At 45.2% G+C, this 24,415-nt stretch overlaps 1 pseudogene; it reads right to left on the reverse strand.

The window, feature by feature from the left end:
- Window positions 1-10,189: 10,189 nt before the first annotated feature.
- LOC115169176 (peroxiredoxin-6-like) lies at window positions 10,190-15,047 on the reverse strand (annotated as a pseudogene).
- Between the last annotated feature and the right edge of the window lie 9,368 nt (window positions 15,048-24,415).

Consider the following 24,415-nt stretch of genomic DNA (forward strand, 5'->3'; position numbering starts at 1 on the left):
TTTTGCCTTGAAGAATGGGCAAAAATCCCAGTGGCTAGATGTGCCAAGGTTATAGAGACATATCCTAAGAGACTTGCAGCTGTAATTGCTGCAAAAGGTGTCTCCACAAAGTATTGACTTTGGGGGGTGAATAAATATGCACGCTCAAGTTTTCTTTTTTTGTATTATTGCTTGTTTGTTTCACAATAAAAAATATGTTGCATCTTCAAAGTGGTAGGCACGTTGTGTAAATCAAATCATACAACCCCCCCCCACCAAAAAAAATCTATTTTAATTCCAGGTTGTAAGGCAGCAAAATAGGAAAAATGCCAAGGGGGTGAATACTTTTGCAAGGCACTGTATATACTAGGCGATGTCTGAGGAAGGCCCAAAAAATTGTTTAAGACTCCAGTCACCCAAGTCATAGACTGTTTTCTCTGCTACCGCACGGCAAGTGGTACTGGAGCTCCAAGTCTAGGTCCAAAAGGCTCCTGGACAGCTTCTACCCTAAGCCATAAGACTGTTGAACAATTAATCAAATATCCACCCGGACTATTTACATCATACCGGCTGTATTTCTGTATTTTTTATGTTACAGTGCCTTCAGAAAATATTCATACCCTTTGTCTTGTTCCATATTTTGTTGTTAGTCTGAATTCAAAATGGATTAAATAGATATTTTTTTCTCATCCATCTACACACAATACCCAAAATTGACAAAGTGAAAACATGTTTTTAGAAATGTTTGCAATTGTATTGAAAATGAAATACAGAAATATCCAATTTTCTTCACACCCCTAAGTCAATGTTAGAATCGCCTTTGGCAGTGATTACTGCTGTGAGTCTCTTAAATTAAGAGCTTTGAACACCTGGATTGTGCAATATTTGCACATTATTCTTTAAAAAAATTCTTCAAGCTCTGTCAAGTTTGTTGTTGATCATTGCTAGACAGCTATTTTCAAGTTTTACCATAGATCTTCAAGTCGATTTAAGTCAAAACTGTGACTAGGTCACTCAGGAACATTCAATATTGTCTAAGCAACTCCAGTGTATATTTGGCCTTGTGTTTTTGATTATTGTCCTGCTGAAAGGTGAATTTGTCTTCCAGTGTCTTTTGGAAAGCAGACTGAACTAGGTTTTCCTCTAGGATTTTGCCTGTGCTTAGCTCTATTCAGTTTCTTTTATATCCCCCAAAAAATTCCCTAGTTATTGCCGATGACAAGCGTACCCATAACATGATGCAGCCACCAACATGCTTGAAAATTTGAAGTTGTACTCAGTGATGCGTTGTGCTGGATTTGCTTCAAGCATAGTACTTTGTATTCAGGGCATAAAGTTAAATTTTTGCAGTTTTACTTTAGTGGCTTATTGCAAACAGGGTGCATGTTTCAGAATATTTTTATTCTGTACAAGCTTCTTTCTTTTTACTCTGTCATTTAAACGTTTTACATTTGAGTAATTTAGCAAACATGCTTATCCAGAGATACTTACAGGAGAAATTAGGGTTAAGCGCCTTGCTCAAGGGCACAACAACATATTTTCACCTACCCGGCTTGAGGATTCAAACCAGCAACCTTTCGGTTACTGGTGCAACGCGTTTAACCGCTAGGCTACCTACCACCCTCCATTTAGGTTTGTATTGTGGAGTAACTACAATGTTGTTGGTCCATCCTCAGTTTTTTTCTATCACAGCCATTAAACTCTGTAACTGTTTTAAAGTCACCATTGGCCTCCTTCCTCTCCGGCAACTGAGTTAGGAAGGACGCTTGTATCTTTGTAGTGACTGGGTGTATTGATAAACCATCCAAAGTGTAATTAATAACTTCACCATGCTCAAAGGGATATCTACCAATAGGTGTCCTTCTTTGCGAGGCATTGGAAAACCTCCCTGGTCTTTGCGGTTGAATCTGTGTTTGAAATTCACTGCTCGACTGAGGGAGATTACAGATAATTGTATGTGTGGGGTACAGAGATGCGGAAGTCATTAAAAATTATGTTAAACGCTATTATTGCACACAGAGTGAGTCCATGCAACTTATTATGTGACTTGTTAAGCACATTTTTCCTCCTGAAGTTATTTAGGCTTGCCATAACAGAGTTTGAAAACGTATTGACTCAAGACATTTCAGCTTTTCATTTGTAATTTCAAATTTTTTCTAAAAACATAATACCTCTTTGACATTATTGGCTATTGTGTGTAGGCCTGTGACACAACATCTCTGTTGAATCCATTTTAAATTCCTTCTGAAGGCACTGCATATACCTTACACTTAAGTCTATATCAACAATAGACTAATGAAACAAATACCAAATGATAGTTTTTGGGTGGAGTTTTCGTATGTACTCTGTGCCCTGGTGCCTGTAGGCGCCTGAATCCACTAATCTAGTAAGAGCATGGGTTAGTTTGTTTTAACGGTCTGGCCTAGTTAGAACAAACCCCTTGGGCAAACCAGTTTTTCTAGCTCGGTAACATTTTTGCTTGAAATAATGTTTGTCCACCTGTGATTTATTAATGATCAGAGGCATTATATACAGTGGCTTGTGAAAGTATTGGGGTATGTCTCTATAAGCACATCTAGCCACTGGGATTTTGGCCCATTCTTCAAGGCAAAACTGCTCCAGCTCCTTCATGTTGGATGGGCTCTGCTGGTGTACAGCAATCTTTATGTCATACCACAGATTCTCAATTGGATTTGAGGTCTGGGCTTTGACTAAGCCATTCCAAGACATTTAATTGTTTCCCCATAGATAGATAGATAGATAGATAGATAGATAGATAGATAGATAGATAGATAGATAGATAGATAGATAGATAGATAGATAGATATACATTCTGAGATCATGTGACAGATCATGTGACACTTACACTGCACACAGGTGGACTTTATTTAATTAATTATGTGACTTCTGAAGGTAATTGGTCGCACAAGATCTTATTTAGGGGCTTCATAGCAAAGGGGGCAAATACATATACACGCACCACTTTTACGTTTTTAATTTTGGGTAATTTTTTTTTACGTTATTTTTTTCATTTCACTTCCCCAATTTGGACTCTACAGGTTGTAATGCAACAAAATATAAAAAACGCCAAAGGGGGTGAATACTTTTGCAAGGCACTGTAGTTCCAATAGCAGGTAAGAAACTGAATTACTTGATACACTTTACAAAATAGATTGCTAATGAAAAAGCACCATGCTACAAAAAGATTTGGCAATCAACAACATACACTCCCGTACATATTTATTTAGGCTGTGATACTAAAATGTTAAATTTGTCTCTATACTCCAGCATTTTGGATTTGAGATCAAATGTTTCATATGAGGTGACAATACAGTGTCACCTTTTATTTTAGTGTATTTTCATGCATATCTGCTTTCCATTTAGAAATGGAAGCACTTTATAGATCTAGTCCACCCATTTGAAGATGTCATAAGTATGTGGACAAATTTCACTTATAGTGTAATAGTAAAAAGTGTAGTATTTAGTCCCATAATCCTAGCACACAATGACAACATCAAGCTTGTGACTCTACAAACTCGTTGGATGCATGTGCAGTTTGTTTTGGGTAATGTTTTCCCAATAGGAACTGAATGGTGAATGAGTCTCAAAGTGAGTATATAAGATGTTTCTGAACGCTTCTAAATCAAACCTGAAAATGCCATGATTAAGAAAAATCATGAATGAATAATGGGGAGTGAGAAAGTTACAAAGGCTACATCAAAGCATGCTAATCTCTCATCACCAATAATAGGGCAGATTAGCATTTTTTGGTGCTGGGTATGACTTTGTCCTTCTGTAACTTTCTTACTCATCATTCACGATTCATTCATGATTATCCATAATCATGGTAGCATCCACATTCATGTAGAAGTGTTCAGAAACATCTATTCTTACTTACAATAAAAGTAACCCCAAAATGACAATGTTATTCACCATTCACTTTCTATTGGACAAAACATAAATCAAATGTATTTATAAAGCCCTTCTTACCTCAGCTGATATCTCAAAGTGCTGTACAGAAACCCAGCCTAAAACCACAAACAGCAAGCAATGCAGGTGTAGAAGCACGGTGGCTAGGAAAAACTCCCTAGAAAGGCCAGAACCTAGGAAGAAACCTAGAGAGGAACTAGGCTATGAGGGGTGGCCAGTCCTCTTCTGGCTGTGCCGGGTGGAGATTATAACAGAACATGGCCAAGATGTTCAATTGTTCATAGATGACCAGCAGGGTCAAATAATAATAATCACAGGGGTTGTCGAGGGTGCAACAGGTCAGCACCTCAGGAGTAAATGTCACTTGGCTTTTCATAGCCGATCATTCAGAGTATCTCTACCACTCCTGCTGTCTCTAGAGAGTTGAAAACAGCAGGTCTGGGACAGGTAGCACGTCCGGTGAACAGGTCAGGGTTCCATAGCCGCAGGCAGAACAGTTGAAACTGGAGCAGCAGCACGGCCAAGTGGACTGGGGACAGCAAGGAGTCATCAGGCCAGGTAGTCCTGAGGCATGGTCCTAGGGCTCTGGTCCTCCTCCTCCGAGAGAGAAAGAGAGAGAGCATACTTAAATTCACACAGGACACCGGATAAGACAGGAGAAATACTCCAGACTGACCCTAGCCCCCGACACATAAACTACTGCAGCATAAATACTGGAGGCTGAGAGAGGAGGGGTCGGGAGACACTGTGGCCCCATCCGACGATACCCCCGGACAGGGCCAAACAGGCACGATATAACCACACCCACTTTGCCAAAGCACAGCCCCCACACCACTAGAGGGATATCTTCAACCACCAACTTACCATCCTGAGACAAGGCCGAGTATAGCCCACAAAGATCTCCAACAAGGTACAACCCGGGGGGGGGGGGGGGCGCCAACCCAGACAAGAAGATCACGTCAGTGACTCAACCCACTCAAGTGACGCAACCCTCCTAGGGACGGCATGGAAGAGCACCTGTAATCCAGTGACTCAGCCCCTGTAATAGGGTTAGAGGCAGAGAATCCCAGTGGAGAGAGCGGAACCGGCCAGGCAGAGACAGCACGGACGGTTCGTTGCTCCAGTGCCTTTCCGTTCACCTTCACACTCCTGGGCCAGACCACACTCAATCATAGGACCTACTGTAGAGATGAGCCTTCAATAAAGACTTAAAGGTTGAGACCGAGTCTGCGTCTCTCACATGAATAGGCAGACCATTCCATAAAAATTGAGCTCTATAGGAGAAAGCCCTGCCTCCAGCTGTTTGCTTAGAAATTCTAGGGACAATAAGGAGGCCTGTGTCTTGTGATCATAGTGTACGCGTAGGTATGTACGGCAGGACCAAATCGGAGAGATGGGTAGGAGCAAGCCCATGTAATGCTTTGTAGGTTAGCAGTAAAACCTTGAAACCAGCCCTTGCCTTAACAGGAAGTCAGTGTCGGGAGGCTAGCACTGGAGTAATATGATCAAATGTTTTGGTTCTAGTCAAGATTCTAGCAGCAGTGTTTAGCACTAACTGAAGTTAATTTAGTGCTTTTGCCGGGAAAGTAGAGCATTGCAGTAATAATCTGAAACACAACCAAAACAATCTGTAAATGCATCCAATAAGTTTGCAGAGTCACAAGCTTGATGTTGTCATTGTGTTCTGTGTGCAAAGAATATGTAACCAAATACCAAACTTGACTACTTTAATACACTATGGGTTCTATATTCATCTGGTATTGAGGCGCAAGTGTCAAACACACGTTAGTTTGCAATTTCGTCATCCCCAAAAAATAAAATGCGCCCTGGCATTTTCCAGCCCTAACGCCAGGTTAAGCAATTTACCTGTCAAACATCAGCTCTTTTGCCCTGAGATGGGAAGGGTGGACATTTTTTTGAGGTGTTCTTGAAGCAGCAATCAGCGGTTGAAACAATAACAAAGCTCACTCCCCACACATTTCGGTAAAAAGATGAGGAATGGGGCTGGAGAAATGTAACCACTCTCAAATACATAGACAGAGCTACGAATTTAAGGACTGACCATCCATGGTATCAAAATGATGGTTTTAACCATGCTTTGATGCTATACGGTGTTTGTTTACATTTACTTTGCTCACAAACAACGTTGCTCACAAACAACGAGTAAAATAATTATATTTTGGGTAGTGATGGGGTATGACAGTTGAACTAAGCTCATGAAGCATTTATGAGTTAAATTCTTCCAGAATGAATGGGCTCATATGATTCATTTATGAATCCAAAAATGGGATGTAGCATCTGCAGATTGACCTTTTTTTTTACATTTGCAAAAGTGACAATTTCATGCAGTGCTAATGGGATGTTTTAAGACCCACAAAAAGCAGGTCTTAACAGTAACGCAGTTGATATAATGGCATGAATTTTGAGAGCAGAAGTGCAGCCTATCCAGACATAACATACAGTGCTCATGGAAAGAGAAGTGCCTTTTGTGCCAATGAATCTTGTATTTAGAAACATAAAGGTTGGTTTCCCCCCATTTAGTTTAATTTGAATAAAAACCAAGCACAGCCTACCCACCTCTTAATCAATGCTGGTTTAGCAGCGTTGTATATGTGCCTATTTTTACCCTGGGCATTAGCCAAGTAGCCTATGAATAAAGGGGTTTTAAATGGTCTACTGAGAGTGCTTTAAAATATTTTGCAGTTTTTTGCCCTCATGCATTTTCATTATTTACAATTCACATAACTGCATATTTCATTTCGCTTGTTCAAATCGGCTGTCCATCCCCATTTTCATAGAGCACTCCTCGTCCGATTACCAAAGACACGCTCCAGTCCAAACTATTCAGTCTTCCTGTAATGCCGTATCAACTGCAGATTGTTTTGAGAATCTGCCTCGCACATAGGCAACGACACAATTAACAGGAGCCTAGTATGTTGTATAGACGTGCAAATGATACACGTAAAGACAATTAGGCCTAGGTGTGCACACAGTGCCAGTGCCACAGGACGAGAGAAGTGATTTATAATATCATGCTTCGTACCTGATCCTATTTAGGAATGAACTTATTAGAAAGATTCACCTTCCATGGGTTTGGGGTGAGGAACGTACATGGCTCAAATTCAATGTAAATTAATCTGCTATTCGTGGAGAAGTGCAAAAATGATCTGTAAGACGGTTCCATGATGTTTATAAACCGTTACATTTGCGAGCGGTACAGCGGTCAGTGGACATTCCCCCTTTCTCTTTATATTGGATCTTTATCCAGCTCCCGTGAAAAGTTTGGATGTGCCTAAAAACCCTCCATAGTCTTAATTTGCCTTGTCTGTGTTTTATGCCCACGGGGAGCAATTATGGTGCCTGTAACTGTATAAACAAACTTCAGTTAGTACTAAATACGGCTGCTAGAATCCTGACTAGAACCAAAAAATGTGATCATATTACTCCAGTGCTAGCCTCCCTACACTGGCTTCCTGTTAAGGCAAGGGCTGATTTCAAGGTTTTACTGCTAACCTACAAAGCATTACATGGGCTTGCTCCTACCTATCTTTCCGATTTGGTCCTGCCGTACATACCTACACGTACGCTACGGTCACAAGACGCAGGCCTCCTAATTGTCCCTAGAATTTCTAAGCAAACGGCTGGAGGTAGGGCTTTCTCCTATAGAGCTCCATTTTTATGGAATGGTCTGCCTACCCATGTGAGAGACGCAGACTCAGTCTCAACCTTTAAGTCTTTACTGAAGACTTATCTCTTCAGTAGGTCCTATGATTAAGTGTAGTCTGGCCCAGGAGTGTGAAGGTGAACGGAAAGGCTGGAGCAACGAACTGCCCTTGCTGTCTCTGCCTTGCCGGTTCCCCTCTTTCCACTGGGATTCTCTGCCTCTAACCCTATTACAGGGGCTGAGTCACTGACTTACTGGTGTTCTTCCATGCCGTCCATGGGAGGGGTGCGTCACTTGAGTGGGTTGAGTCACTGACGTGGTCTTCCTGTCTGGGTTGGCGCCCCCCCTTGGGTTGTGCCATGGCGGAGATTTTTGTGGGCTATACTCGGCCTTGTCTTCGGACGGTAAGTTGGTGGTTGTAGACATCCCTCTAGTAGTGTGGGGGCTGTGCTTTGGCAAAGTGGGTGGGGTTATATCCTGCCTGTTTGGCCCTGTCCGGGGTATCATCGGATGGGGCCACAGTGTCTTCTGATCCCTCCTGTCTCAGCCTCCAGTATTTATGCTGCAGTAGTTTATGTGCCGGGGGGCTAGGGTCAGTCTATTTCATCTGGAGTATTCTCTTGTCTTATCCGGTGTCCTGTGTGAATTTAAATATGCTCTCTCTAATTCTCTCTTTCTCTCTTTCTTTCTTTCTCTCGGAGGACCTGAGCCCTAGGACCATGCCTCGGGACTACCTGGCATGATGACTCCTTGCTGTCCCCAGTCCACCTGGCCATGCTGCTGCTCCAGTTTCAACTGTTCTGTCTGCGGCTACGGAACCCTGACCTGTTCACCGGACGTGCTTGTTGCACCCTTGACAACTACAATGATTATTATTATTTGACCATGCTGATCATTTATGAACATTTTAACATCTTGACCATGTTCTGTTATAATATCCACCCGGCACAGCCAGAAGAGGACTGGCCACCCCTCATAGCCTGGTTCCTCTCTAGGTTTCTTCCTAGGTTTTTGGCCTTTCTAGGGAGTTTTTCCTAGGGAGTTTTTCCTAGCCACCGTGCCTCTTTCACATGCATTGCTTGCTGTTTGGGGTTTTAGGCTGGGTTTCTGTACAGCACTTTGAGATTTCAGCTGATATACGAAGGGCTATATAAATAAATTTGATTTGATTTGATTTTGATTTGATTTGATTTAAAACAAGTTGTTGTTTTGTTTTCAGTCCAATTTGATTACAATCATACACTGTCTTTGAAGACCTTATCAATAGCCTAAATGTGCTTATTGACTACGTTTGGTATGTCCATATCCAGACTCTAATTTACAGTAGGCCTAGCCCCTATATCAGTGTGAATCCTATAGCCTATATTTAAAAATGTACTTCCATATTTAAGTAATGCAAATAGAACAATGTGGACTGCAAACATGTTCAACATATCGGTATTTAGCAAATATGTGGCAGGCTATTCAATGAACTAGGCTGTAATGGACTAACATTTGAATTGGAGTTGATGACAACGCAATACATAAAAGACTGTAAATACACAGCCTCTACACACCCACAGCTTGTTTATTCATCAAAACCCAGCCCTTTCGTGCCACCGCCAGCTACTGCGCCCATAATTCCAGTTGTGAAAATAGCAAAAATATTTCTGACACACCCCTGAACCTATGTTGCTACCGCCAAGCGCTTAGATTTACCATTGCGTTAGGTTTGTTCAACTAGAGCCATATAGCTGAAATTTGTCCAAATAGTTATGATGATCTATTCCCTTCAAATAGGGGGACTAGATCTATAAAGTTCTTTAAGATATCTATGAAAATACCCTCGGAAAGTATTCAGACCTCTTGACTTTTTCCACATTTTGTTACGTTACAGCCTTATTCTAAAATTGATTAAATTGTTTCCCCCTCCTCCTCAATCTACACACAATAATACCCCATAATGACAAAGCAAAAACACTTGTTTTTTTGTTGCTAATTTAGAAAAATATATTACCAACTGAAATATCAAATTTACATAAGTATTCAGACCCTTTACTCAGTACTTTGTTGGACACCTTTGGCAGCGATTACAGCTTACACTGAACCCAAACCGTCTGCGCGAGTGCGCCATCATGCATAGATTTATTTTGTCCCCCCCACACCAAACGCGACCACGACACACAAGTTAAAATATCAAAACAAACTCTGAACCAATTACATTAATTTGGGGACAGGTCGAAAAGCATTAAACATTTATGGCAATTTAGCTAGCTAGCTTGCACTTGCTAGCTAATGTGTCCTATTTAGCTAGCTTGCTGTTGCTAGCTAATTTGTCCTGGGATATAAACATTGAGTTGTTATTTTACCTGAAATGCACAAGGTCCTCTACTCCGAAAATTAATCCACACATAAAATGGTCAACCGAATCGGCCGCCCCCAGGTGGTAAGTAAGACAGCAACAATTCTGCCACGCTGATCCTCAACATTGGGGCCCCTCAGGGATGTGTACTTAGTCACCCCCTGTACTCCCTGTTCACCTACGACTGCGTGGCCAATCACGACTCCAACACCATCAAGTTTGATGACGACACAACAGTGGTTGGCCTGATCACCGACAGCGAGACAGCCTTCAGCCTATGAGACAGCCTATAGGGAGGAGGTCAGAGACCTGGCAGTGTGGTGCCAGGACAACAACCTCTCCCTCAATGTGAGCAAGACAAAGAAGCTGATCGTGGACTACAGGAAAAGGCGTGCCGAACAGGTCTCCATTAACATTGATGGAGCTGTAGTGGAGCAGGTCGAGAGTTTCAAGTTCCTTGGTGTCCACATCACCACCAAACTATCATGGTCCTAACACACCAAGACAGTTGTTAACAGGGCACGACAGCACCTTTTCCCCCTCAGGATACTGAAAAGATTTGACATGCGTCTCCAGATCCTCAAAACGTTCTACAGCTGCACCGTCAAGAATATCCTGACCGGTTACATCACAACCTGGCATGGCAACTGTTCGGCATCTGACCGTAAGGCACTACAGAGGGTAGTGCGTATGGCCCAGCACATCCCTGGGGCCAAGCTTCCTGCCATCCAGGACCTCTATACTAGGCAGTGTCATAGGAAAGCCCCAACAATTGTCAGAGACTCCAGTCACCCACATCATAGACTGTTCTCTCTGCTACCGCACGGCAAGCGGTACCGGAGCGCAAAGTCTAGGACCAAAAGGCTCCTTAACAGCTTATACACCCAAGCCATAAGACTGCTGAACAATTAATAAAATGGCCCCGGACTATTTACATTGACATCAACCCCCCCTCCATTTGTTTTGTACACTGTGCTACTCGCTGTTTATTACATATGCATAGTCATTTCACCCCTACCTACATTTGCAATATACCTCGAATAAACCTGTACCCCCGCACATTGACTCAGTACCAGTACCCCCTGTACATAGCTGCTTTATTGTTATTTTATTGTGTTACTTTTTATAATTTTTTACTTTAGTTTATTTGGTAAATATTTTCTTCACTCTTTCTTGAACTGCACTGTTGTTTAAGGGCTTGTAAGTAAGCATTTCACGATAAGGTTGTTGTATTCGGCGCATGTGACAAATAACATTCTATTTTATTTTATTTAGACCAGTGGAAATCTGTCCTTTGATCTGATGAGTCCAAATGTGAGATTTTTTGTTCCAACCACCATGTCTTTGGGAGACGCAGAGTAGGTGAACGGATGATCTCCGCATGTGTGGCTCCCACCGTGAAGCATGGTGGAGGAGGTGTGGGGGTGCTTTGCTGTTGACACTGTCAGTGATTTATTTAGAATTCAAGGCACACTTAACCAGCATGGCTACCACAGCATTCTGCAACGATACTCCATCCCATCTGGTTTGCGCTTAGTGGGACTATCATTAGTTTTTCAACAGGACAATGACCCAACACACCTCCAGGCTTTGTAAGGGCTATATGATCAAGACAGAGAGTGATGGAGTGCTGCATCAGATGACCTGGCCTCCACAATCACTTGACCTCAACCCAATTGAGATGGTTTGGGATGAGTTGGACCACAGAGTGAAGGAAAAGCAGCCAACAAGTGCTCAGCATACAGAATGTGGGAACTCCATCAAGATTGTTGGAAAAGCATTCCTCATGAATCTTTTAAAGCTGCCATTAAGGCAAAGGGTGACTACTTTGAAGAATCTCAAGTATTGTCACACCCTGGTCTGTTTCACTTGTCTTGTGCTTGTCTCCACACCCCTCCAGGTGTTGCCCATTTTCTCCATTATCCCCTGTGTATTTATACCTGTGTTTCCTGTTTGTCTGTTGCCAGTTCATCTTGTCTCATCAAACCTACCAGCGTGATTTTCCCGTACTTCTGTTTCTCTCTTGCCCCTGTTTTTCTAGTTTTTCTGGTTTGACCACTCTACCTACCCTGACCCTGAGCCTGCCTACTGTTCTGTACCTGTCTGACACTGCCCTGGATTACTGACCTCTACCTGCCCTTGACCTGTCATCTGCCTGCCCCCTGTTTTGTTAATAAACATCTGTGATTCGAACTGTCTGCATCTGGGTCTTATCCTGAGGTCTGATATATATAAAATATATTTTTATTTGTTTCATATTTTTTTGGTTACTACATGATTCCATATGTGTTATTTCATAGTTTTGATGTCTTCACTATTATTCTACCACGTAGAAAATTGTAAAAAAGAAAAACCCTTGATTGAGTAGGTGTGTCCAAACTTCTGACTGGTACTGTACTTTTGCAAACATTTCTAAAAACCTGTTTTCTCTTTGTCATTATCGGGTATTGTGTATAGATTGTTGAGTAAACATATATATTTAATACATTTTAGAATAAGGCTGTAACGTAACAAAATGTGGAAAAAGGGAAGGGGTCTGAATACTTTCCGAATGCACCGTGCGTGGCATGCCAATTGATGTAGTACTGAATGCCAATTGATATCGCTCTGACAGTGGGTTCCAAGTATTTGGAGAGCAATACAAATAGTTGCAGTGATGAATGGTGATATTAACTGATTGTCTATAGGGTCACTCAAACTGCCATTTATATTTGACTAACAATACTTCCTGGAGAAAGCTGCAGATGCTACTCTATATAGTGAGACTTGGCTACTTTCAGGCTATGGAGTTCGAGAGGGACTGGCTGACTGACCTGCCAGTCAGCAGGGGTGGCCACCTGGTTCTGTGCTGTGAGCCGCAGGCCGTCAACCACTCTCAGGATCTCATCAACGTTCCGTGCCATTGTGGGAGGGTAGAGCAGGGACAGCTTCAACCTTTTGTCTGGGCCAATAAAAAAAATCCTTTGACACGCAAACATGTCACACTTTGGTGGGAAGGAATTAGGCAGGTAGGGGATGGGTTTACTCACATGGTAAACAGTTAGAGAGAGAGAAAGTGTGTGTTTTACAGAGATGGGGAGTGTAGCAAATATGAGTGAGCTGAGTGAGCTAGTGAGCTGTGTTCATTAGTAACCATCGTGTGGCGATATCACCCTCACTGATACATATAAGAAGATTACGTCATCGTATCCAGCAAGGGGCTGAGGTAGTGTGTTTTTGCGAGACGGGGTGGTGGGGCCTGGGTGGGAGGGGTAGTTAACTCATATTAACCGGTGAAGATGGGCTGCTTGCATCAGCATGAATAAGTAACGTTTATGGGAAATAGAGCACAAGAAAGAGCAGGATGATCTCATGGTGGGCCAATGAGTCATACCAGAAACTGAGAAACAGTGGAGAGAGAGAAAGGCTGTCTGAGAAAGAGTGTGTGTGTGTGTGTGTGTGTGTGTGTGTGTGTGTGTGTGTGTGTGTGTGTGTGCCTGTAGGTGTGCATGCATGAGTGTGTTTTGACACTCACACAGTGGCAGTAAGGGGAATGCCGTCCTTGTCCTTCTCGTCATGGTCCAGTACGTCCAGGGCCACTGCCAGCTTCCTGTGACTGTCTGCTATGACGGGGAAGAGGAACGCACAGCCAGACTCCTTCCTCATTGTTGTAGGCCAGGGTGTCTTACAGGATCACAGCACAGCCCCTCTATTACTAAACGCACTGGTCATTGGTATAGGCACTCAAAACTATGGCTGTATCCCAAGCAGCACCCTATTCCATGGGCCCTGGTCAAAAGTAGTGCCTTATAAAGGGAATAGGGGGCCATTTGGGAAGCAGCCAAAACCTTGGTCCAGCCACGGTGGTCCTCCAGACAGTCGATGGGCGATCATCTCTGTGTTGCTCCTGCTAAATTCACAGCTGAGTTTGGCGGCTCAGCCCAGCTCTGTGGTGCAGACAGCAGTGTAGTCACGGAGGTGGGAGAACAGGATACCCCAGCTACAGAGAGAAGGGTGGGGGGTGATGGATAGAGGGACAGAAACAGCGAGAGAGAGAGTAGGGGCCCAGCAGAGGAATGACAGCCTCTGTCCCCCTGGCTCCTGTGTTTCATTATTTGACCACTATTGCTTTTAGATCAGGGTAAGAAATAGTTCATTTAGTGTTTAATACACTTTCATAAAACTTATGTTAAGCAGCCCAAAGTTCCATTCAAATGTTTGATTTCATCACGTAGCTAAGAACCAGGAGGAAAGTCAAAGTGGCATGTAGCTGGCCACAGAGATCTTGTACCCATTGATATTTCAGAGTCAGCATTTTCATTGAGTGGGCTCAGAAAACAAATAGTTTAAGCAGTAAGTAAAGCAGTTTTTTCTCTGACGTCTCGACCTCGTTAGCCTGACACAACCAACTGACCTACACTGATTATACAAAACATTAAGAACTCTTTCCATCACATAGACTGACCAGGTGAATCCAGGTGAAAGCGATGATCCCTTATTGATGTCACTTGTTAAATCCACTTCAATCAGTGTAGATGAAGGGGAGGAGACAAGTTAAAGAAGGATTTATAAGCCTTGAAACAATTGAGACATGGATTGTATATGTGTGCCAATCAGAGGGTGAATGGGCAAGACAATAGATTTCAATGCCTTTGAACAGGGTATGGCAGTAAGTGCCAGACGCAGCAGTTTGTGTCAAGAACTGCAACACTGCTGGGTTTTTCATGCAGCTTCCCGTGTGTATCAAGAATGGTCCACCACCCAAAGGACATCCAGCCAATTTCATACAACTGTGGGAAGCATTGGAATCCCTGTAAGGTCTACACCTGTTGTATTCAGTGCAAATACAATTGGATTTGTAATTTGAGTTTATCACAGAGAGCCGTTAGTGGGCGTCTAAGTGCCCATCCTGCCTCAGAGGCTCCAGTTGTTCCTATGTCCCCTCTCCCCTCTTCTGCAGCTGGGGCGCAGACGGAGGATTACTCTGTGTTTCAATCAGTGCATTCTTGTTATCATCCTGAGGTTGTTTTTATCCATTGACCTGTGGCCCTCCAAATGGCTAGGGGTGTGCGTCTGTAAGGACTCCTCCTGGGGCAGCATCCGGACCCTGGTGAAGCTGGTGGAGATCACCGGCCACTTTGTGCCCTGGTTCATCGGCACCTTGTACTGTCACAGAGCAAGTAGCCTCTGCTCAGTCCACAACAACCGGATGACAAAGAGAGCCTGTGATGCGACTTCCGCTATTGGACGTTAACATCTACTGGATTGGTTGAACAGTGCAGAAGAGAACCTCCCCTGACAGTTTTTTTTCTTCCCATCAAGACCAGTAAGTAGAGGATCTATTGTAGTTTCATGGGTTTCTTTTACACCTTCTATGTTAGGTTACAGAGCAAGAGATGATGCTCAACCTGGTTTTAGGTGAGTAGACTCATATTTTATCATCTGGGTTGGATTTATGTCATCTGGATTTTTATAGACTGTCCTACACTGTTGTGATCTAATCTTTAGATAATAATAAAAATGATGCTCTTACAACAATTGTTTTAAACCACAAACTCGTATTGCTTCGGTTACACTCTCCGTTCAGTGAATTGTTCGCCCCATGCATGGCCTCCCTTTTCTTTCAAAGCCCTTCCACCGCTTTTATAGGCCTTTGAGCTTCTGATTGGATGAATTATTGTGTGACATTTTGTTTTGATACTAGCCTAGGCATAATACTTGATTCAACTGAACAGATGGTGTTCAACCCTACATTTACCACTTGTGCTAAATTTGGATATTGTCAGACAGTTGCTAGGAGTGGTGGTAGGAGTCAGGCGCAGAGAGCAGAGGTACAGAACTTCGTGTTTATTTTGAACAAAAGCCAACACGATAAACGCCAACACAAACGGCGTGGGTAAATTGCCAAGTGCCCAAAACAGGTGCACAGCCTGCAATTAATAATAAGTAAATAAACGCCAGCACATCCAACGATAAATTACAACCTGACGCTAAAATAATCCCGCACAACACTGGGCGGGCTAACCAGGCTTAAATAACCAAAATCAATAAACCAAATGAGGGACAGGTGCAAACAATAAGACATACCAAACGAAAAGGAAAAAAGGATCAGCGGCGGCTAGTAGGTCGGTGACGACGACCGCCGAGCGCCGCCCGAGCAGGCAGGGAAGCCACCTTCGATGGGATTCGTGACAGTACCCCCCTCCTGACGCGCGGCTCCCGCAGCGCGCCGCCACCGACCTCGAGGGCGACCCGGAGGACGAGGGGCAGGGCGATCCCCATGAAGGCGGTGGAACTCCCTCAGTAGTGGGGGGTCCAAAATGTCCCTCCTGGGTACCCAGCACCTCTCCTCCGCGCCGTACCCCTCCCAGTCGACGAGGTACTGTAGGCCCCCCCCCCGAAGTCTGGAGTCCAGAATGGCGCGTATCCTATACGCCGGGGACCCCCCAATGTCCAGCGCGGGGGGAGGAACCTCCGGCACCTCACCTTCCTGCATGGGACCAGCCACCACCGGCCTGAGGAGAGACACATGAAACGAGGGGTTAATACGGTAGTAAGATGGAAGTTGTAATCGGTAACACACCTCGTTTATCCTCCTCAGGACTTTAAACGGCCCTACACACTGCGGGCCCAGCTTCCGGCAGGGCAAGCGGAGGGGCAGGTTTCTAGCCGAGAGCCAGACTCGATCCCCTGGTGCAAACACAGGGGTCTCACTGCGGTGCTGGTCAGCGCTCTTCTTTTGCCGTCCACTCGCCTTTGTGAGTGCGTCCTTGACGGCTCTCCAGGTGTCCTTCGAGCGCTGCACCCAATCCTCCACCGCAGGAGCCTCGGTCTGGCTCTGGTGCCATGGAGCCAGGACCGGCTGGTAGCCCAACACGCACTGGAACGGTGACATGTTGGTAGATGAGTGCCGTAGAGAATTTTGGGCTATTTCTGCCCATGGCACGTATCTCGCCCATTCTCTGGGCCGGTCCTGGCAATACGTCCTTAGAAACCTACCCACCTCTTGGTTCACCCTCTCCACCTGCCCATTACTCTCGGGGTGGAAACCCAAGGTCAGGCTGACCAAGACCCCCAAACGTTCCATGAACGCCCTCCAAACTCTGGACGTGAACTGGGGACCCCGATCAGAAACGATGTCCTCGGGCACCCCGTAGTGCCGGAAGACATGGGTAAACAGTGCCTCCGCAGTCTGCAGAGCCGTAGGGAGACCGGGCAACGGGATGAGACGACAGGACTTCGAGAACCGATCCACAACGACCAGGATAGTGGTGTTCCCCTGAGATACGGGAAGGTCAGTGAGGAAGTCCACTGACAAGTGTGACCACGGCCGCTGTGGAATGGGGAGGGGGTGTAATTTCCCTCTAGGCAGGTGTCGAGGAGCCTTGCTCTGAGCGCACACCGAGCAGGAGGAAACATAGAACCGCACGTCCTTACCCAAGGTGGGCCACCAGTACTTCCCCCTCAGGTTCCGCACTGTCCTCTCAATCCCAGGGTGACCCGAAGAGGGGAGATTATGGGCCCATCGAATCAATCGATCACGGAGACCAAGCGGTACGTACTGAACACCTGCCGGACACTGCGATGGTGCAGGTTCCGACCGTAACGCCCGCTCGATCTCTGCGTCCAGCTCCCATACCACCGGAGCTACCAAACACGACGCCGGAAGAATGGGAGCCGGATCGATGGCCCTCTCCTCGGTGTCATATAGGCGGGACAGTGCATCGGCCTTCGTGTTCTGTGAACCTGGCCGATAAGAGATCGTGAACCGGAAACGGGTAAAGAACATGGCCCACCTGGCCTGACGCGGATTCAGTCTCCTAGCTGCCCGGATGTACTCGAGATTACGGTGGTCAGTCCAGATGAGGAAAGGGTGCCTAGCCCCCTCAAGCCAATGTCTCCACACCTTCAGAGCCTTGACCACAGCTAACAACTCCCTGTCCCCCACGTCATAGTTCTGCTCCGCCGGCCCCAGCTTCCTAGAAAAGAAAGCGCACGGGCGGAGTTTGGGTGGCGTGCCCGAGCGCTGTGATAGCACGGCCCCCACCCCAGTCTCGGACGCGTCCACCTCCACTATGAATGCCAAAGAGGGATCCGGATGAGCCAGCACTGGAGCAACGGTAAACAGCTCCTTCAGGCGACTGAACGCTCTGTTCGCCTCTGTTGACCAGCGCAAGCGCGCCGGACCCCCCTTCAGCAGTGAGGTAATGGGAGCCGCAACTTGACCAAAGCCCCGGATAAACCTCCGGTAGTAATTGGCAAACCCTAAAAACCGCTGCACCTCCTTTACCGTGGTCGGAGTCGGCCAATTACGCACGGCTTTAACGCGGTCATCCTCCATCACCACCCCCGAGGTGGAAATGCGATACCCCAGGAAGGAAACGGCTCGTTTGAAAAACTCACATTTCTCAGCCTTGACGTACAGGTCATTCTCCAGCAGTCGTCCAAGCATCTTGCGCACCAGGGAGACATGCGCGGCGCGGGTGGCGGAATAAATCAGGATGTCGTCAATATACACCACCACCCCCTGCCCGTGCAGGTCCCTGAGAATCTCGTCAACAAAGGATTGAAAGACGGCTGGAGCATTCTTTAACCCGTACGGCATGACGAGGTACTCATAGTGGCCCGATGTGGTACTGAATGCGGTTTTCCACTCGTCTCCTCCCCGGATACGCACCAGATTGTAAGCGCTCCTGAGGTCCAGTTTCGTGAAAAAACGCGCGCCGTGAAATGATTCCACCGCCGTAGCGATGAGAGGTAGTGGGTAACTGAACCCTACTGTGATGGAATTTAGACCTCTATAATCAATGCACGGGCGCAAACCTCCATCCTTTTTCTTCACGAAAAAGAAACTCGAGGAGACGGGTGACATGGAGGGCCGTATATACCCCTGTCTCAGAGATTCCGTGACATATGTCTCCATAGCCAACGTCTCCTCTTGTGACAATGGGTACACATGACTCCTGGGAAGTGCAGCGTTTACCTGGAGATTTATCACGCAATCCCCTCGTCGATGAGGTGGTAATCGGGTCGCCCTCTTTTTACAGAAGGCGATAGCCAAATCGGCATATTCTGAGGGAATGCGCACTGTGGAAACCTGGTCTGGACTCTCCACCGTCGTCGCACCGATGGAAACTCCCTTACACCTGCCTGAGCACTCCTCTGACCACCCTCTGAGAACCCCCTGTCTCCACGAAATATTGGGATTGTGATTGGCCAGCCAGGGAATCCCCAGCACCACTGGAAACGCAGGAGAATCAATGAGGAAGAGACTAATCCGTTCCCCATGATCCCCTGCGTTACCATGTCCAGTGGCACCGTGGCCTCCCTGACCAGTCCTGACCCTAATGGTCGGCTATCTAAGGAGTGCATGGGGAAAGGTTGGTCCAACGATACCAGGGGAATCCCTAGCCTTAATGCGAGCCCACGATCCATAAAGTTTCCAGCTGCGCCTGAATCGACTAGCGCCTTATGCTGGAAAGAGGGAGAAAACAAGGGGAAAGTTACTAAAACGAACATGTGACCAACAGGGGGCTCTGGGTGAGGTTGGTGCTTACTCACCTGAGATGGACGAGGAGTGCTCCGCCTGCCATCCCGATTCCCAGAGGAGCTCCCCCAGCACCGGTCGGTAGTGTGTCCTCTGGCACCCAGCCGCCGCTCCATCGTACTCCCTGGGGAGAGCCAGGCGTAGGGCTCCGGGTCCGGACGTCGGTGGAGGGGTAGATGGTGGAGGGGGATTTGGTGCTGGGGATGCGGTAGGGAGGCCACTCCTCTCCCATCGGTCCATCCTTTCCATCATCTGCTCCATCGCTGAGCCGATTCGGTGGAGGATGGTGGTATGGTGAAGGACCCGTTCCTCCATCGATGGGAGAGGAGGGGAGGCTGCTCCTGCTGACTCCATATGTGGTGCGGGATTCTGTCAGACGGTTGCTAGGAGTGGTGGTAGGAGTCAGGCGCAGAGAGCAGAGGTACAGAACTTCGTGTTTATTTTGAACAAAAGCCAACACGATAAACGCCAACACAAACGGCGTGGGTAAATTGCCAAGTGCCCAAAACAGGTGCACAGCCTGCAATTAATAATAAGTAAATAAACGCCAGCACATCCAACGATAAATTACAACCTGACGCTAAAATAATCCCGCACAACACTGGGCGGGCTAACCAGGCTTAAATAACCAAAATCAATAAACCAAATGAGGGACAGGTGCAAACAATAAGACATACCAAACGAAAAGGAAAAAAGGATCAGCGGCGGCTAGTAGGTCGGTGACGACGACCGCCGAGCGCCGCCCGAGCAGGCAGGGGAGCCACCTTCGATGGGATTCGTGACAGATATTATACTCAATTGAATCAAATGGACTCAGAGGTAAACTTCAACATGTCTTTACCCCATGACTGTTGGTCAAGAACCCAGCATTCTTTACTGACGTCATATCAGTACACATCATCCCCCCTTTACTTGGATATCAACTTCAATGTCAACCGGACATACACAACAACACTTATACAGCAACCTTAACAATAAACAACTTTTCTTTATCAGCTTACATTTGTTTTCTACCATAAGCAAAAATAAACAGTATTCCTTTTTTTTTATTCTGCTACAAAACATTCTGCACCTTTTCTTTTTCACAGAATAACTCAAACTTTCAGAGTATTTTTATTAGTCCATTGTACTTGACACTTTTCAGATAACGCTTGTTTTCTTTAACTCTAACAGTGGGGAAATTATTTAACGACAAAGTCTGTTAGCTTCTGAGGCAGTTTGATACCAGGCGGTGTCAAAGGAAGGCCTTAAACATTTTCAAAGACTCCAGCCATCCAAGTCATAGACTGTTTTCTCTGCTACCGCACGGCAGGTGGTACCGGAGCTACAAGACCATGGTGCTTGCCTACGGAGCTGTGAGGGGAACGGCACCTCCGTACCTTCAGGCTCTGATCAGGCCCTACACCCAAACAAGGGCACTGCGTTCATCCACCTCTGGCCTGCTCGCCTCCCTACCTCTGAGGAAGCACAGTTCCCGCTCAGCCCAGTCAAAACTGTTCGCCGCTCTGGCACCCCAATGGTGGAACAAGCTCCCCCACGACGCCAGGACAGCGGAGTCAATCACCACCTTCCGGAGACACCTGAAACCCCACCTCTTTAAGGAATACCTGGGATAGGATAAAGTAATCCTTCTAACCCCCCCCCCCCCCCCCCCTTTAAAAGATTTAGATGCACTATTGTAAAGTGTTTGTTCTACTGGATATTATAGGTGAATGCACCAATTTGTAAGTCGCTCTGGATAAGAGCGTCTGCTAAATGACTTAAATGTAAATGTAAATGGAGCACCACGTCTGGCACCAGAAGGCTCCTGAACAGCTTCTACCCCCAAGCCATAAGACTGCTGAACAGTTAATCAAATGGCTACCCGGACTATTTGTATTGACCCCCTTTTTTACTGACATTGTTGCACTGGCTCTATGCACACTCACTGGAATCTACCCATATGCTCACACACATAGACACACTTTCACACTCTTCAAACATGCTGCTGCTACACTGTTTATTATCTATCCTGATTGCCTGGTCACTTTTACCCCTATCTACAAGTGTTGATTCCAGGTTAACATATTACCTAAATTACCTCAACTACCTTGTACCCCAGCACATTGACTTGGTACCTGTACTTCTTGTATATAGCCTCGTTATTGTTATTTATTTTTTATTTAACCTTGATTTAACTAGGCAAGTCAGTTAAGAACAAATTCCTATTTATAATGATGGCCTACCCCGGCCAAACCCTAAACCGGACAACGCTGGGCCAATTGTGTGCCGCCCTATGGGACTCCCAATCACGGCCGGTTGTGATACAGCCTGGAAACGAACCAGAGTCTGTAGTGACGTCTCTAGCACTGAGATGCAGTGCCTTAGACAGCTGCGCCACTCGGGAGCCCCAGTATTTTATTCTGTTACTATTTCATTTTTTATTCATTTTCTCTTAAAAACAAACATTTTTACTCTGCATTTTTGGGAAAGGGGTCGTAAGTAAGCATTTCACAGTAAAGTCTACGCCGGTTGTATTCGGCACGTGTGACAAATAACATTGTGATGGGATTTGATTTGACTTACCTTTGTCCTACTTTAGGATAGCCTGGTTTATTCCACGACTGTCGGTGCATCAAGAACCCAGCATTCTTACTGACGTGGTGATGTCATATTAGTACACGACAGATGGTTCCTCTCCAGTCCTGCATAATGTCCCTCAGGGGTCCATCTGCACACTTTGCACTATGTAGATGAGTAGCCTATGCGGAATTACGTGCAGCATATGCATTGTGAACTCGTTGGAATTAACCATAACAAAGGTTATTTTAAGCTGCATTAAGTTAATGGACAGTGTTGGGCAGAGCTGTGTTTGCCAAAGTCCCATCAATTCACGAAAGTGTCTGATATTGCATTCGTTTGTGGGAGAAGTGTATTTTTTACTGTCTTAGCAAAAGCACAACTGGCCAAGAGAATGGTTGTATTCTGTTTTAAAATGAGCTCGAATTGAATAGAAAAATTGTTAACACAATTTGGAAAACATTTCTCTGTATATCTTTTTGAGGGGTATGCAATGCACTTACAGTATTTCATTCTATTCTACCAATTGCCAAGTGGCATACAGTAATAGTTGATGAAAAGGCTAATCGTTGTAATATGCACTGTTGCATTTATGCATTGACTCTATGGATGCGTATATTTATATTTCATTATATTTACTTTTCAAAGCTCCCGGAGCTATTATAGTTTGAGGTGGGTTTGATGGGTGGATCAGAATTTATGATATAGTTTTGTGTGTCACATGTTCTACTGGGAAGGAATGACATACACGGTTTTGTATTGACAATTAATAAAGACGTTGCCAACCCATCACCTTCACGCTAAAAAAAAATAATACAATTAAAGGAAGTATCAAACCGCATAGTTTATTTCTTTATCTTATCGTTGGACAGGAAGTGAAATCCTGTGAGTGAGCTTGTGAGAATGAAATAAAATCGTCTGTCCTCGGTTGCAACGTCAGCACAAGAACTGTTCGTCGGGAGCTTCATGAAATGGGTTTCCATAGCCGAGCAGCCACGCACAGCTTAAGATCACCATGCGCAATGCCAAGCGTCGGCTGGAGTTATGTAAAGCTCTCCGCCATTGGACTCTGGAGCAGTGGAAACGCGCTCTCTGGAGGGATGAATCACGCTTCACCATCTGGCAATCCGACGGATGAATCTGGGTTTGGCAGATACCAGGAGAACGCTACCTGCCCGAATGCATAGTGACAACTGCAAAGTTTGGTGGAGGAGGAATAATGGTCTGAGGCTGTTTTTCATGGTTCAGGCTAGGCCCCTTAGTTCCAGTGAAGGGAAATCTTAACGCTACAGCATACAATGACATTCTAGACGATTCGGTGCTTCCAACTTTGTGGCAACAGTTTACGGAAGGCCCTTTCCTCTTTCATCATGACAATGCCCCCATGCACAAAGCGATGTCCATATAGAAATGGTTTGTCGAGATCGGTGTAGAAGAACTTGACTGGCCTGCACAGAGCCCTGACCTCAACCCCATCGAACACCTTTGGGATGAATTGGAACGCCGACTGCGAGCCAGACCTAATCGCCTAACATCAGTGCCTAACCTCACTAATGATGTTGTGGCTGAATGGAAGCAAGACCCCACAACAATGTTCCAACATCTAGTCGAAAGCCTTCCCAGAAGAGTGGAAGCATCAAAGGGTGGACCAACTCCATATTAATGCCCATGATTTTGGAATGAGATGTTTGACGAGCACGTGTCTACATACTTTTGGCCATGTAGTGTAACTGTTAACCTGGAATCAACACTGAATATGTCTCAGTGCAGATTCCAGGTTACATAGCTGTAATGTGGTACAACTCCTTGATCTGATACTAGACATGACAACTAATGGCCAACAGATGGCACCACATGACAGGTTAACAACAAACCTGCAACGTCTCTCTATTGTCTGAAATGCTCTGCACTTCACGTACTGTGGCTTATTCTGTAGTTGAATGTGTATCTCAAGGCTTTGGAATTAATGAAATTGATTCGGCAAACGGACATAAAAAACATGTAACTTTTTCTTTGGATGTTTACAACATGCAGTTAGTTATATCCTCACATTTCTGTATTGTGTGGTCATGAATGATATTCTGAGCAAATTGTCCCACTGTAATTTATTGAACAAAACAAATGCAGACTGATACACTTTTTATGGATCTCTATCATTTACATTTTATTTCGAGATAAAATGACAAAGTAATGGTGAAGAGTGAGGATACAACTTTAGTAGAAAATTAACATGGACAATACAGTACATTTTTTTATTAAAATAAGTAAAAGACATAATATATAATACAGGAAGAGCAATATCTTAGATGGTTTACATGGAGTAGCACAAAGAGTTCCACCGTAGTGACATGCATTTTATTGTAAAATTCATCTTATTTACATTAGTACATTCTACTAGACAGAGTAACGCACACAA

Source organism: Salmo trutta, chromosome 31 (genome assembly GCF_901001165.1).
Source record: "Salmo trutta chromosome 31, fSalTru1.1, whole genome shotgun sequence".
Taxonomy (NCBI): domain Eukaryota; kingdom Metazoa; phylum Chordata; class Actinopteri; order Salmoniformes; family Salmonidae; genus Salmo; species Salmo trutta.